The sequence below is a fragment of the Cyprinus carpio genome, chromosome B21 (genome assembly GCF_018340385.1).
Source record: "Cyprinus carpio isolate SPL01 chromosome B21, ASM1834038v1, whole genome shotgun sequence".
Lineage (NCBI taxonomy): Eukaryota > Metazoa > Chordata > Actinopteri > Cypriniformes > Cyprinidae > Cyprinus > Cyprinus carpio.
In genome coordinates, this window is record NC_056617.1 from 4469140 (window position 1) to 4487510 (window position 18371).

General features: G+C 32.4%; 1 pseudogene; it reads left to right on the top strand.

The window, feature by feature from the left end:
• The window catches only part of LOC109061499, a 49614-nt pseudogene that overhangs the window by 29178 nt on the left and 2065 nt on the right, over positions 1–18371 (top strand).

Sequence of the window (18371 nt, forward strand, 5' to 3'; positions counted from 1 at the left end):
CCTCCCCCCCCCCCCCCCCCCCCCCCCCCCCCCCCCCCCCCCCCCCCCCCCCCCCCCCCCCCCCCCCCCCCCCCAAAAAAACCCCCCCCCCCCCCCCCCCCCCCCCCCCCCCCCCCCCCCCCCCCCCCCCCCCCCCCCCCCCCCCCCCCCCCCCCCCCCCCCCCCCCCCGGATCCTCTGCAGTGAATGGGTGCCGTCAGAATGAGAGTCCAAACAGCTGATAAAAACATCACAATAATCCACACCACTCCAGTCCATCAATTAATGTCTTGAGAAGTGAAAAGCTGCACAAAAAGATGTTTTTAACTTTGGCTGCTGGCCAGAATGTGAGTCCATAATAACGCTTCCTCCAGTGAAAAAGTCCATCCCTTCTTGTTACATCAAAATACACTGATAAACTTATATTTACTACTTAACTGTTTTGGACTGTTTTTACTTGTAAGCGGTGCTTGATCTGTGCATATTTCTCTCCTGATTCAGACTTTTATTTTTTTAGGAAGTAATGGTTTTTATTTACATATACATTAATGATGGATTTGTTTCTTACGAACAAGCAGCTTTTCACTTCATAAGATGTTAACTGCTGGACTGGAGTGGTGTGGATCACTTGTGGATTATTGTGATGTTTTTATCAGCTGTTTGGACTCTCATTCTGATGGCACCCATTCACTGCAGAGGATCCATTGGTGAGCAAGTGATGCAATGCTACATATCTCCAAATCTGATGAAGAAACAAACTCCTCTGCATCTTGGATGGCCTAAAGATGAGTTAATTTTTTTTGGCAAATTCTCATTTTTAGGTGAACTCTTTATTTAAAGCTGTGCCATTCATAAATCCATTACTTGTGATAGTAATAACAATATCTATTTGTATTTGTAGGTTCCTTTTTATTCTGCTGGGGCCCAAAGGAAAGGCCAAGTCATACCGTGAGATCGGACGTGCCATCGCCACGCTCATGTCTGATGAGGTGTTTTTATGTGCATGCTAATATAATCTTTAGGTGATTTTAGCTGAACTGTGGCCTAATGCTGTGTGCTTTGGGCTCCTGCAGGTGTTTCATGATATAGCTTATAAAGCGAAAGACCGCGGTGACCTGCTGGCAGGCATTGATGAGTTCCTGGATGAAGTCATCGTGCTGCCTCCAGGTGAATGGGACCCTGACATCAGGATCGAACCTCCTAAATCCATCCCTTCTGCAGATAAACGGTACCACACCTCCCTGCATCATATCTGATGAATGATATCCAAAACTTGTTGTTGCTTACTCATTTTGGGCTGCTGATTTGCTCAAGCATGTGACTCTTTCTCACAAAATATGATGCATTTTGAAGCATTTTTGCTTTTGACAGTCATTCATAAGGTAAAAAAGTTTTCTTTAGTTGTTAGTTTAATAAGTGCATTAAAGCTGATATATATATATAAATATAAATTGTGAAAAACTCTATGTGATGCAAAGTTTTTATTGGTGTTTTTGAATCAGCATCATCAAATTAGGTAATATTAAAATGTAAACCAATGAAACTGAGTGTGTGTGTGTTTAGTAAAAACAATATTGCCGGAGGGGAAGGTCTCCAGATGAACGGCGGTGCTCCTCATGACGGGAGTCCAGCAGGCGGCGGTGGCCACGCGGTCGGTGATGAACTCAAATTTACTGGCAAGTAAGTATATAAACACACACTAATACATGTTCATGAACACTTGCTTTAACAGTTAACACAGTTAACTTGAGTTTATACTGACCTTTGTTATTTCCACACTGTGAAACGTGCAGAAAATTATATTTATTGTATTTACACAATCATTCAAAAGTCTGTGATTTAAGAAATTTTAATGTCTTTGAAAGAGTCTCTTCTGCTCACCGAGGCTGCATTTATTTGATCAAAAATTCAATAAAAACAGTAAAATTGTGAAATATTATTATAATTCAAAATAACAGTTTTCTATTTGAATATATAGTAAAATGTAATTTATTCCTGAGATGCAAAGCTGAATTTCCAGCATCATTACTCCAGTCTTCAGTGTCACATGATCCTTCAGAAATCATATGCTGTTTTGCTGCTTAAGGAACATTTCTGATTGTTGTCAATGTTGAAAACAATCTCTTTTCTTGTAGGTTTTGCGGCGGTCTCATTCTGGACGTCAAGAGGAAGCTCCCGTTTTACGCGAGCGACTTTTACGACGCTGTCAACATACAGTCTCTGTCTGCCATCTTGTTCATTTACCTGGGAACAGTCACAAATGCCATCACCTTCGGAGGGCTGCTGGGAGACGCCACCGACAACATGCAGGTTCGACACTCGTCTTGTTCTGAGTGTCTTATGGCTGTGAGTTGGTATTATACTAGTGTGGGATGGTTTGGCTGAGCTAGGCTTATTCAGGAGCTCGATTCGTTGTGTTCACAGCTCTGGGGATTTAAAGGCCACAGATAACTGTTTGATTATTAAACATGTCACGTCAAATATATGTCATGTGTTCCCTAGATCGGCTGTTTGGAAACAGATGTACATGTTGGGATTTGATCCGTGCTATACTGGGAGTGACTTTGTGAGAGTGTGTATAAATAGTGTCAGGATTGTGCGTTGTGCTTTCAGACATGTGCAGTGACTGCAGAGTTTGCGCATATATATTTAGCAGTGCATGTATATGGCGCAGGCTAAGGAGGATCAGCTGTAAATAGCCTCAGATTACACACAAGCGCACACACACATAAAATCACGCAAATACACTTCAGAAAAATCCCTCTAAAGGAATCCTTCTCCTGACTTCTGCCCTTTACCTCTAAAGCCTGCCTCAGATTCGCTATTTAAAGCTTTCGATGCAGATTGCATGTTGGTGAATTGATCTTTTTTGCCTCTTGGTTTAAAAAAACTTTGTGTTTGGAGGTAAATATGTATACATATTAGATATGTAAACACAAATCTGAATGCAGAAAAGTTTGAATATGCTTTGATAGGTCTTTGTAAATTGATGGGATTTTTAAAAACATTACTTTTTAATGATTAAAAAAAATTAATAATTATAACTAACAATAATTTATATATTTATTATTAGTTAACAGTAATCATTAAATATATTGTTATTATTTATTTACTTTTTAAATATTGTTGTTTTTATTATTATCATCACCACATTAATAATAATCACAATTAATAATTCTTTCACTATCCAACTAAAGGCTTATTATCATTTTAATGGTTTGTTGTTCAATGATTTACTGAATGAATAATAAACAACAAACATTACATAATAGTAATAATAATAATACTTTTTTGTTATTAGTAATAATTAATTATTATTATGATTCATTGTTAAATATACATTATTGTTGTTATTATTATTATTATTATTATTATTATTATTATTATTATTATTATTATTATTATTATTATTATTATTATAAATTAACATAATAATGACAGTTAATAATTCATTCAATCTCCAAGTATAGGCTGTTTATCATTTTAATGGTTGATTGTTCAGTAAATTATTGCATCCGTAAACAACAACAACAAGAATAATTCATGTTTTTTTAATAATTATTTATTATTCAATGTATTATTATTATTATTATTAGTAGTAGTACTAGTAGTAGTGTTATTATTTAATTATATTATTGATTCAATTATTATTATTATTATTATTATTATCAATAATAATAGTAATAATGCATTATACTATAAAAAAGTCAATAAAAAAATAAGGCCCAGATGTACTGTGTTAATATGAAGGGATTTTCCATATTAATTGTTTTACAGGTGTTTTACTCATATTTTTGAATTATGCATGGCATTGTGTTGTGTTCTAGGGTGGAAGGAAAAGTCCAAGGATTATTTCCTTAATGTGTATGAGTGACACACTTAAGTTTAATAGTTTGAGGATTGTTCAAATCTAACTAATCCATAGTATGAGCAGATGCAGCAATGATGCTTGCGGAAGAAAACTCCAGTGGTTTGTCTGAATAAGCACTTTCAGATTTGACTGTGAGGCAGAAATGTGCTTTTGAAGAAGCTGCCGTCAAATCTGATAAGAGTTGCTGTTTTAGTGCTGTGGCGCAGACATGCCTTCAAACGCACTGCCTTCTCTGTGGTTTTTCTGCTTGACGTCAGTGTTTTTGTCTGTCTGTGCAGGGTGTGTTGGAGAGTTTTGTCGGGACAGCGTTGACTGGTGCTGTGTTCTGTCTGTTTGCGGGTCAGCCTCTCACTATCCTGAGCAGCACCGGACCCGTGCTTGTCTTTGAGCGCCTGCTCTTTAACTTCAGCAAGTGGGTGTCACATACACACAGACAAATACTAAAATAATAAGCCAACAGCGGATGATTTTGTTAACAATAGCTGTTAGACAAAATGTGATATATATGTATATATGCATGTATGTATATATGTATATATATATATATATATATATATATATATATATATATATATATATATATATATATATATATATATATATATATATATATATATATATATATATATATATATATATATATATATATATATATATATATAAATATAAATACATTATATATTATTTGAATATATATGTTATTGAATATATTAGTATAATTGTTTGCATGAATAATAAAACCAAAAAATTTGAATAATTGTTTTTGTGTATTGTTAATAATAATTCATTTATTCAAGTGTATTATTAAATATAGAAATAAAATATAATTTTATTTTTATTATATATTTTTTATATATATTATATTATATTATATATTATTTAATTGTGAAATTAATTTATTATTATTATTATTATTATAATTAATCCATTAGTCCTCCTGCTGTCAGCTGTTTATCATATTAATGGTTCTTTGTGCAATAAATTATTGCATTAATAATAAACAATCATGTCACTATTTTATTGTTAATAATTATGTTAATTTTATATATATATATATATATATATATATATATATATATATAATATATATATATATATATATAATTATTCAATTTTAAAATGTACTACTATTTTTATTATTTTTATTAAGTTAATATTATAATTAAATTAATAATAGCCACAATCAATAATTATTTTACTGTGCAGGATAGACTGTAGGTTGTTCATCATTTTAATAGTTCGATACATCTTGACTCATAATAAAAATGCTTTATTTGTTATTAATTATTTACTTTTTAAATATAGTACTATTTTATTCCTATATGATTTATTTTATTTTTAATAAGAACATTAATAAAAAGCACACACACACACAAAAAACATTTGCCCATGCAATCTAGGTTCTTAACTGTAGACTTTTTTATTTTAATTGTTCATTGCAGCTTGATTTATTAATTCATTTGATGTACAATAATTTTATGTGTTTTGATGATTTATTTCAGTCAGATTTTATAGCCAAGCTTATCCGTTTCTAATTTAATTCAGAGAAATATAATTATACATCAGCTTGGTTTTGGATCCATCCACAAACCCAGACTGTATATCAACAGAGTTTATACTTCCTTTCTGTATTGATGTGTCATATTTAGTTTGACCAAAAACAAGCAGCAATCCCAGGAACTCTTGTAGCTGTGTGTCATCTGAGGCACAAAAAGTTCTGAGTTATCTGCAATCAAGATACATCTTTATTGTTTTCCCATTTCTGCCAAGGTCCCGTCTCTCTCTCTCAGCAATCCCTCCTCCTCTCTCTCTCTCTCTCTCCTCCTCTCTCGTCTCTCCTCCTCTCTCTCTCTCTCCCTCACCTCTCCTCGCTCCTCTCTCTCTCTCTCTCACCTCTCCTCTCTCCCTCTCTCTCTCTCTCTCCTCTCTCTCTCTCTCCCTCTCTCTCCCTCTTCGCCATCTCTCTCTCTCTCTCCTCGCTCTCCCTCTCTCTCCTCCTCCTCCTCTCTCTCTCTCTCTCTCCCTCTCTCTCTCTCTCTGTGTGCGTGTGTGTGTGTGTGTGTGTGTGTGTGTGTGTGCGTGAATACATTTCTCTGTCTCTCTGTGAGGCTTCAGGTTTCTGTGTTTATGTTCCATTATGAATAATTGAGTCAGATTTCACGTCTGCTTCTGCTGGCGTGTATCAGTTCAGCTTCACTGAGGGTCCCCATCTAAAGCGCTCAGTCTAGAATTATGCATTGCCATATATTAGATGAATCAGATGTTGCAAGCTAACATGATTAGTACTTTCTGATCAAAAAAGAGTCTGGATTCAGTCTTTAACACAAAGAACATAAGAGAAGTTTTCGTTTTGAAATTAATCCAAGAACAAACATAACAAATGTATGTGTATGCTTACATTTTTAATTAAAAATGTATAATAATTAAAGATAAAATAAATAATTATTATTATTCAATTAAATTCAATTAAAATAAATAAAAATAATAATTAAATACACACATACATACATATGTTTATAATAAAATAAATAAATAATTTAATTAATTAAAATTGTAAAAAATAAAGTAAAACTGTATATGTATATTTAATTCTTACTTCAAAAATGGTTTATATTTATATATTTTAATATACATATATTATTTTTGTTATTAAAATGTAAATATGTATGTAAATATAAATATACATGTAACTATAAATGTAATATATATATCATTATATATATATATATATATATGATATCTATATATATATAGTGCCTTCCTTTTCTAAATGATTAACATCTATTAAAAATAATTAAAATAATAAAAAATGTATATGTATATATATTTAATTCTTAAAATAAATAAATGTTTATATATTTAATTTTTAAAAATATTTTTAATATTTTAAGTATGCATATATTATTTTTATTTAAATATATATAATATTTCAAATGTAATTAAAAATGTAAATGTATATACATGTATATTTTAATGAATTGGGAGATTTAAAAAGGAGATTAAAAATTGCTTTCAGTTTAGAGCATTGCATTATGGGATTAGTGCCACATAAGTGCTTTGGCTATGTATTAAATATTTTGATTAAAAAATAGGCCCATCCAGGTAATCCATGCAAAAAGAAAATTTGCATACTCAGCATGCATACTGCAAAAGTATGACATTTCAAACATATTGCGAATCATTTGTTATTAATTTTTTTTCTCATCCTCTGATTGGTTGATTGTTTTCCTCCTAATCTGTGATTGTAGGTGGGTGATGCTGATGTGTCTGTGTTTTTGACTGGTTCAGGGATAATGATTTCGACTATCTGGAGTTCCGGCTGTGGATCGGTCTGTGGTCTGCTTTCTTCTGTCTGGTGGTGGGTGATGCTGATGTGTCGCCAGTTTGTTTCCTGGTGCAGTACTTCACACCCGCTTCACAGAGGAGGGGTTTTCTGCTCTCATCAGCTTCATCTTCATCTACGACGCCTTCAAGAAAATGCTCAAACTGGCTCACCATCATCCAATCAACTCAGACTTCAACATGGACCTGGTCACGCAGTACGGATGCCACTGCAGTCCTCCAGACGGTGAGACGATGATCAATCAGAGAGAGAGAGAAATGCCAAAATAATCAGTATATATCTTATCATTCACATTTTTATCAAAGTTATTATTATTAATATAATAATAATATTTTTCAGAGAAAATATCTTAATATTTAAATATTTATTCTTTTTTTTACTCTATTGACAAATGGTTATTTTTTTAATTTTTTATATTTTATAATTTACTTTTTTTATTATTACACATGTTTTCTTCCTTTCTTATTAATTAATCTGTCTTATTAATTAATTTATATATATATATTTATATATATATATATATATATATATATATATATTATATTTAGGAATATGATCTAACGATAAATATATTAACATTGATACATGTTTTCAGAGAAAATATTACAATATTTAAAAGTTTTTTTTTGACCCTATTGATAAATTGCTTTTAGTTTTGCACGACTTGTATATTTTTATTAGAAATCAGGAAAAAATTCTGATCAAGAAAATGAGTGAGATAGAAACTGACATTTAAAATCAGGTTTAAACCAAAACTAAACTTATGTTTTGTGTCTTTGATTCAAGGCAACATTTCAGCTGTGTATATGGAGAAAATGGAGGCTCTGATGAACAGCACTGGACAGGTTTGTGTTGATCATTATTAAATTATTATAATAGCCACAAAGCATCAGTACATTTAGATCAGAGAAAAAATGGCCAGTTACTGCAAAAAATACAACACAATGTTTTTTTATTTATGTGAATGAGGATAATTGTTGATGTTTGTGTCTGCGCAGCACCATCTGAACGAGACCTGGGCGTCTTTGACTCGCTCTGAGTGTTTGGAGTGGGGCGGTCAGCTGCTAGGACCGGCATGCGAATTATTCATTGATGTTATAATGATGTTGTTCTTCATGTTGTTCTTCGGCATATACATGTTCTATGTGTGTGTGGAGAAGTTCAAAACCAGCCAGTTTTTCCCAACTACGGTACACAAACACACACACGTCATCATCACTCATTAATGAGGATCTTAATTGGCTTATGCTTTACTCATGAGGATATTCCTCCTCACAGGACTAGGAAACCCTGCCCACACACACACACACACACACACACACACACACACACACACGCACACACACACACACACACACACACACACACTCAGACACACACACAGGCTTTAAGCTTCAATCTGAAACTCATTGCTTCTGAATTAAAGCTGTATTTTGGTTTGGCAGCTGTAATGGAAAATAGTCCATCACTGATCCGTCCAAAAATGCTGTAGCATATTACCAATCTGCACTCATTAAAACATCATAAGTCTCCATTAATCTCCACTAATTAGAGATTAGATTTAAAGATTATAGTTTTCACTTTCGATTCTGGTATTTATAGTGCATTTTGTGTCAATGATCAGTGATGTATTTGTTTTTGATTATTTTGTTTTATTTTTAAATGTGAAATATAGTTTTTTATTGTGATTTTTTTTTTTTTTTGAGTTTTTTTTTTTTAGATTTTTTTATATTCTTTTTTTTTATATATGTGTAATGTGTGCTTTTTGTGTGCCTTAATTTTTTAGTTTTACATAAATTTTTAGATGTTATAACTCTTTTGTTTGATTTGGGTTGTTGAGTTGAGTTGAGTTGAGTTAAGTTGAGTTGATTTGAGTTGAGTTTAGTTGATCTGTGTTGAGTTTATTTGAGTTGAATTTAGTTGATCTGAATTGAGTTGAGTTGAGTTGAGTTGAGTTGAGTTGAGTTGAGTTGAGTTGAGTTGAGTTGAGTTGAGTTGAGTTGAGTGGATCTGTGTTGAGTTTATTTGAGTTGAGTTTAGTTGATCTGAATTGAGTTGAGTTGAGTTGATTTGAGTTGAGTTTAGTTGATCTGTTTTGAGTTGAGTTGAGTTGATTTGAGATGAGATGAGTTGAGTTGAGTTGAGTTGATTTGAGTTTAGTTGATCTGTTTTGAGTTGAGTTGATTTGAGTTGAGTTGAGTTTAGTTGATCTGTTTTGAGTTGAGTTGATTTGAGTTGAGTTGAGTTTAGTTGATCTGTTTTGAGTTGAGCTGAGTTGAGTTGATTTGGGTTGTTGAGTTGAATTGTTGAGTTGATTTGATCTGAGTTGAGTTGATTTGAGTTGATTTGAGTTTAGTTGATTTGGGTTGTTGAGTTAAGTTGATCTGAGTTGAGTTGAGTTGATTTGAGTTGAGTTGAGCTAATTTGATTTGAGTTGTTGAGTTGAATTATTGAGTTGATTTGATCTGAGTTGAGTTGATTTGAGTTCAGTTCAGTTGTTAAGTTAATTTGAGTTGAGTTGATTTGAGTTGTTGAGTTGATTTTATTTGAGCTGAGTTGAGTTTAGTTGATTTGGGTTGTTAAGTTAAGTTGTTGAGTTGATTTGAGTTGAGTTAAGTTGATCTGAGTTGAGTTGAATTGTTGAGTTGATTTGAATTGAGTTGTTGAGTTGATTTTATTTTATTTGAGTTGAGTTGAGCTGATTTAAGTTGATCTGAGTTGAGTTGATCTGAGTTGATTTGAGTTTAGTTGATTTGGGTAGCTGAGTTAAGTTGTTGATTTGAGTTGAGTTGAGTTGAGTTGAGTTGATTTGATTTGAGTTTAGTTGATTTGAGTTAAGTTGATCTGAGTTGAGTTGAGTTGAGTTTAGTTTAGTTTAGTTGAGTTGTTGAGTTAATTTGAGTTGAGTTGATTTGAGTTGTTGAGCTGAGTTGAGTTGGAGACTCATGGAGACTGCATCTAAAAAGTTCCACTTTCCCTTTATGCGTTTATTTTATAAATTATATAAAAAAAATCTTGATGTTGAAAACAACACAAAATACTGATAAAAATGTATAAATGTATTTATAAAAAATGTATTAAATAAACTAAATAAAATATGCTGAAAAAGTCCAATGTTATTTTACATCATCTGAACTGTTTGAACTGTCCATGTGAAGTCATATGTTAAATAGTTGTTTATATTTTGCAGGTCCGCAAAATGATCAGTGACTTTGCCATTATTCTGGCCATTTTGATCTTCTGTGGTGTGGATGCACTGGTCGGTGTGGATACACCCAAACTAATAGTGCCAAGTGAATTCAAGGTGTGTATGTGTGTGTTCCATGGGTTTAGTGTCTTTGTGAGGGCACTTCTATGTTACAGTAATCCTTTAATAGTCCCAAACCACTCACCGAAGTCTGACACTCGAAACCTCTAATACGCGTGTGTGTGTGTGGGGTTTATTTTGTGTTTGTGTCATATAATACGCGTGTGTGTGTCTCTACAGTGTGTGTGTTTTTATAATAAAGTACTTGTATTTTTACTTAAATATTTTTATTGTCTAAAGCTGAATCAATTTATGTTTAATTTGTATTGGTAACAAACCATAATACATGATATTATATATAACAGATCAATAGATCATTTAGTTTTAAATATAATAATGATGCTCATATTTCTATTTAAATGTAGATAGTACAACTATATAATATGCATAAATTATCTAATCTTTGCTAATGAAAATATATGTGTGTTAAGTGAATGTTAAATATATATAAATATATATATATTCTGACAATTTTCAAGCGACAGCTGAAAACTCGCCTCTTTCGTCACTATCCGACTTCATCCTAAAAAAAAAAAGATCTTTTCTTTAATCTTTCCCTGTCTAGCTTGTACTTATTTAAACAATGCTTGAAACTTAGTATTACGAGCACTTCCTGTGTCTGTTTGCCTCTTAAAGAAGAATCGCATTATGTATTCCCCAACTGTAAATCGCTTTGGATAAAAGCATCTGCTAAATGAATAAATGTAAATGTGAATATATCAGGGGTGCAACGGTTCAACTGACTCATGGTTCGGTTTATGTTTAGGGAAAAAAACTATAATGCCAAATAAAAATTATGAAAATACTAACAAATAATCTAAATACAAGCAATAGCACAAATAAAATATATATTAAATATAAAATATTACATTCAAGATACAAAATAAATCTAAAATCAATATTTTTTTATTTTTTTTACATTTTATTTCAATTTCGATTTATCCTGTATTTTTTTTACCCTTAATAGCCGACGAGTCCAAATCGTGGTTGGTTTGTTCCTCCGTTTGGAGGAAACCCGTGGTGGGTTTACCTGGTCTCGTTCTTGCCTGCTCTTCTGGTCACCATCCTCGTCTTCATGGACCAGCAGATCACGGCGGTCATCGTCAACCGCAAGGAGCACAAGCTGAAGGTACAAAAAGACTCTGGGGCTGTTGTGGAGTTTAATGAGGGATTATGGTCAGAGGATTACACCGCTGCATGCTTCAGTCGAGACTGGAATCAGATCTGTGCTTAATACAGAGAACTGATCATTCACTTCAGGTAACAAGTGTTGTTTTTCTCACTCTGAGTGCAGAAGGGAGCCGGGTATCACCTGGACCTGTTCTGGGTCTCCATTCTCTTGATCGTGTGTTCGTTCATGGGTCTGCCGTGGTACGTGGCAGCAACCGTCATCTCCATCGCACACATAGACTCCATCAAGATGGAAACTGAGACCTCAGCACCCGGGGAACAGCCCAAATTCCTTGGAGTCAGGTGAGGGGAAGAATCAAGATGCATTGAAATCTTGAGGAAAACTTAGCTTAAGTCACTCTACACTGTATTTTAACATGGAAAAACTTGATTACAGCATCAAGAGGTTTGGCCATCCTCACTAAAAGACAACCAATTAATAAACAAGTTTAATATGCTGTTATATGAAACAGCATTTTTGACCAATGAGATCTCACTGTGGGCAGGGCTATGCAGCATAATGTCAATAAATAGACCATCAAAAGGGAAAAGTTAACCTGTTTGGATTTTTTTTATATGCCTGATTTTAACATAGAATACATAGAATGTGGATGATATAGATTATATAATGCATAATCTATAATGCATAAATGTAAATCGGGGTTATTATAGTTAACTAAAAGCATAAAAATGCATATTTGTTAATTGAAATAAAATAAATATTAACTGAACATTAAACTTATTTTATATCAGCTAGTTGCCAGTGTTGCTGACTTTCGTTAATTTTAACTTGAATTACTAAAATAACAGTAGCACTTTACAATAAGGTTTCATTTGTTAACATTAATAAATTATTTTAGGTAATATGAACAATACCTATATAGGATTTATTAATCTAAGTTAATGTTAAGTTCAACATTTACTGGTACATTATTGAAATAAAAAATTATCTGTTAACAATAGTTAATATACTCCGAACTAATATGAACATTTTTATTAACTAACATTAACAAAGGTTAATAAATGCTGTAAAATTTTGTTAATTTTTTGTTAATTGTTTGTTTATTGTTAGTTAATGTTTTTTAATGTGTGACCTTGTTGTATGGTTACTTATTGTAATGTTATAAAAATTATATAAAACTAATATACTAATAACTAATTTATAATAATAAAATAATAAAAACATTAGTAACTATATAGACATATTTAAAAAGAAAAAACTAATAAAAATTACAAAAACACAAAAAAGGACTAAAATATTAACTAAACTAAAATTTTAAACAGCAAATATAAAAATAAAATCTAAAATTGTAATTGTGTATCAGTGATAATAAAATAACACCGGTGTGAATGTAAATATAATGCCAATGTATATACAGTTTAATGACATCACATGAGATAAACACCTATTTTGCACACACAGTATTTACTCAAAACACATTAATAAAATGAAAAGCAGTAGTTTATTATCCATCAGTGTTTATTAGGCATTGATGAGGCTAACGCTAGGAGGAGTCAACACTCCCCTTTTATCGCTCAAGCAAACTTAATGCTAATCATTTCAGAATGAATGATCTGATATGTCTGCTTGTGACTAGTAATGTGTTGCTTTATTGTCACATGTTTTGAATCAGTCCACATGAGTGTGGCTCATGCTTGTTTTCTTGATTGTTTCTCATGCAGGGAGCAGAGAGTCACAGGAACAATGGTGTTTATTTTGACGGGTCTGTCGGTCCTCATGGCCCCCATTCTGAAGGTTTGAACTTTCAGATTTATTAAACTCACTCTGTACTGTTTTTTTTTTTGCATACTAAAACTTATCTTTGTAAAAGAGGGTTATAGTGTGTAATGCATGTGTGTTTGCTTTGAGTTCATGTGTTCTACTAAAAGTTGACAAAATATGCTTCTTTTTTTAGCACATAAACATATTTATCTGTTTCTTTCTCTTCTGGGAAAAAAGACCACAAATATGAATGACTCATGACTCTGGCTTGTCAAATAGCAGGATCATAATTCATATCTGTGATGCAAACAGAAGAGTATTTGAGAAAATATCAATTGTGTCTACAAAATATTTCTTAGAGTATTTTAAGCAGTTCTAGTTATTTTTCTTAAGTGAATTAAATAGGGTTTATAAATATATAATAAATATAGGGCTTATATATTTTTAGCCCTGTATCCACAACTCCATTAAACTTGATTACTTAAAATCATTAATGAAAAAAAAGGTTAAAAATTATTCTTGATAGGTACAGTGCTGTGAAAATGTTTTTGCCCCTTTCCCGTATTTTTTTTTTTTCCATGTTTGTATAAAAAATCATGTTTTTTCCTTGTGCATTCCAATTAATCTCAATCAAACTGCAGTTGGGTTATTTTGATAAGATTAAAACATAACCAAAAAATACATCTAACTAACACAATAAAAGCAATAAAAACATAATAAAAAATAACATGATTTTTGAAAATGTTAAAAAACATTTATATAAACATTTATAATGTGCATTATTTATAAATATTATCACAATAAATATATTTAATAAATTAATTTATAAATGTCTAAATATTTATAAATAAATATATTTATAAATATTTATATATTTAATGTTTATGTAGGTAATGTTTATATATACATACATTAGATATATTAAATATATAAACATTTATAATGTGCATTATTTATAAATATTTAGACATTTATCAATTCTTTATAAATATTATCTTTATTGTGATATTACTATCACTGTACCATGGTACTGGCACAGTTCTTTTTTCTGTAGGTTGGTTCCTCCAAGGCACCATGATATAATTGTGATGTCCAAAAAAACATTAAACTATGGTATAATTGTATACTTTTTCAGTGGTTAGTGTGGTTACTGCCCCCTACTGGACATTTACTTTGTAAACATCACAGTTTGGTAAAGGATATTGATGTGTGAGTGGGAAAAACTCATACCAGGATGTAGAGGCTTTCATTTCTGTGTGCTTTCTGTCAATAACACAAATTCTTCTTTTTATTATAAGCTGTTTGCATTGCTCAAATTTCCTCCTTTGGAGCATATTATGTTGACAAGGTTGGATTTGGGGTGTGTTTGGTGGATACTGCTTTTGTCTTTGTGTAACCTTTGATTCTGTATGTGTGTACAGTATTGCTCTGTGTGTTTGAAGACAAACTAAAGCGGTATTATTTATATAATACTGTAATACGGTGCATTTGGTTTGATCCCTGCAGTTCATCCCTATGCCTGTCCTGTACGGCGTGTTCCTCTACATGGGTGTTGCTTCTCTCAATGGTGTCCAGGTGAGTTCATGCAGCTCAGCGAGTGTCATGTTACTGTTCGGCAGAAAGAGACCCTAATCTTCCTGACTACCTGATCTCCGCTGGAGCCTGAGAATCCGACCGATTCCAGAACATGATCTGAGTTCAGGAAAGTCGGGATAAATCAGGCGTACACAGGATTTTCATGGTGTAAAATGACTGGATAAACCTAGAGCACTTAAGGACAGATTTGTGCATCAAAATGTGTTTAAATAATGATGCTGGCTGTTAAACCATGATGCATAAGTCATCCAAACCTATTTACATCTTTCTAAGCAGAAATAATCTATTTTTTTAATGATAAAGCTTAAGTATATTTTATGAATATTACATTGTTCTTATATTAGTTAATTTAATTTATTTTATTATTATTATTTACTTATTTATTTTAAATTTTTGTGACAACTGGATTTTTTAATGTATTTTGTATATAATAAATATACAAAAATATCACATTTTGTTTTTAAAGTAGAATACGTATATATTATATATTTTAATAAGATTATTTTAAGTAGTTTTATTTGTATTCTTAATTAAAATATAGAAACAAATAGAATTTCAATAGAATATATATATATATATATATATATATATATATATATATATATATATATATATATATGGGATATTTTTATACACTTTTTTTTAAATAGAATACATATATTGCATATTATATATTTAAGATAATTTTAAATAGTCAAATTATTAGTTATCATTATATATATATGCATATTACATTATATTACATACAGAATGTTTTTATTTGTATATTTATTATTACATTTTAGATTTTTATATATAAAAAAATTATATTACAGATATAGATAATTTTATATTTCATGTGCAATTTTTTTTTTTTTTTTTACAATTTTGTGACAACAGGATATCTGCCTCTGAATAAACTATGAATAAATCATTTTTTGTGTGTGTGTGTAGTTTATGGATCGTCTGCAGCTCTTGTTGATGCCTGCAAAACACCAACCAGATCTGATCTACCTGAGACACGTACCGCTCAGACGGGTTCACTTGTTCACCTTCATACAGGTGTGTGTGTGTGTGTGTGTGTGTGTGTGTGTGTGTGTGTGAGTGTGCTCACATGCTCAGCCTCCTACAGGGCTCAGATCTATAGCTTCAGTGCTGTATATGCATGATGAATGTGTGTGTGTCTGTTCACAGGTGCTGTGTTTGGCTCTGCTGTGGGTGCTGAAGTCAACAGTAGCTGCCATCATATTTCCTGTGATGGTGAGTCAAAATAAACGCTTTAAAAGTCAATCGGTTCATAGTTTATACTTTTTAGCATTAAAAGGCCTTTAGTATGAATTATGTTGTGGTTAGCATTTCTTTTTGCTATGAAATCTTTACTATTTTTTATGACGTAAACATCATAATTTTTATATCTATATTAAAAATACAGGGTTAATCTTCACACATCTGAGATCCCTTTCTGTTCTTTTCCAGATTCTTGCGCTGGTCGCGGTGAGAAAGGCCATGGATTATGTGTTCTCGCAGCACGATCTCAGTTACCTGGATGACATCATGCCCGAGAAAGACAAGAAGAAGAAAGAGGATGAGAAAAAGAAGAAGAAAAAGAAAGGCAGCATTGACAGCGACATGAACGACGTGAGTCTCTCTCTCTCTTTTTCTCTCTCAGTGTGTGTTAGAAACAAGTGCTTCAGTAAAGCTGCAGTGGTAAGAATGTCCCACCCCTGCGTTTACAGTCGGATTTTCCAGCCAATGAGAACGTTCCCAGCATAAAGATCTCCATGGAGGCCATGGAACAGGAGCCAGTGCTGGGGGAGAAGCCCTCAGACCGTGAGTAAACACGCAGGGTCTCCCTCCACCTCGCGCAGGGGCTCCAGCCGTCACTCTGTCCTCTTACTAACAACTTCAATAATGGCCTAACCCTCCCCTCTTCCGGCTGTCGTCACGCGCTCCTCCAGAAAACATCTCTGAATCCCATCTTTCTCTTTGTTTATGCTGTTGCTTGGTTTCCTGGTCTGTGTGGATCAATAACAGATAACACACACTTAATCACTGTGTGTACTGTATGTATTAATAAAGTCAACATCCAATCAAAATGGACCCTATTTACTTTCCTAATACATGTTCTTGGTCTTTTCGTGTGTGATTCATTGCAAATGTTTGTCTTTTAGCGAAATAACTGGATCCGCCTTTAAAACCATTCACTTTTTGTAATTATTTCTCAATCTCTCCAAGCACCTGGATTTATTTTGCTCTATAGGGATGGGAATTATGTGGAATTTAACGATTAATGATTTCAGGTCCATAACGGTTGCATTGACGATCCCTTTTGTTAATTATTGTGGGAGAAACAATGCACATTGTTTAAAAAACAATTCCCATTCACAACCTTCAGACGTCCTTCAGTAGTAATTTATTTTACAAAATTAATATTTTTATTCCTCAAAAGATTTCTGTTATGAATAAATGCTGTTCTTTTGAACTTTCTATTTATCAAATATTCCTAAAAAAAAAAAAAAAAGTATTTGTTTCCACAGAAATATGAAGAAGCTCAACTGTTTTCAACATTGATAATATTAATAAATGCTTCTTGAGCAGCAAATCAGCATATTAGAATGATTTCTGAAGGATCACTGGAGACTGGAGAAATGATGCTGAAAATGCAGCTTTGATCGCAAAAATAAATAAAATTTTTACATATATTCAAATAGAAAACAGTTATTTTAAATTATAATAATATTTCACAATATTACTTATTTTACTTTATTTTTGATCTAATAAATGCAGCCTTGGTGAGTAGAAGAGATTCTTTCATAAACATTAAACAGTTTAACCAACTCCAAGATCACAAAATGATGTTTTAATCTCAAGAATACACTGAATCATCGTTTTCATTTAATATCCTGTTTCATTCGCAACTGTCACATCATGGGTTGCAAACACTGTCTCATGCTGACTTTAACCTGATGGGTTTAATCCCTGCATTTCCTGTTCTGTTAAATTCTAACCACTAACCAATCAACTCTTCTTTTCAGCTGCATCATAACTCCCTAATGTTAACCCTCTATGATCTTACAATCTGTCATGTGTATGTATGTATGTATATTAACAGGACATGTGTTTGTTTCTCATAGGAAAGCCCATGTCCTTCCTCACTCCCTACTGATGGAAAGCACTTTTTCCTTTCCAAGACTGTGTCAAGGTATATCTCTGTGTGTGTGTGTGTGTGTGAGCTTGTGTGCACATGCATGTCTATAATTATCCAGCTTAGATCAACATGAATTGCATGCTGGCTCAGGCTGGTTTATGGTTGTTAGTGCTGGTCAAGCTGATGGTACCAGCACTACCATGCTAATTTTAGTCTTAATTTTGGTAAAATTACTGTAATGCATTGGCAGACCAAT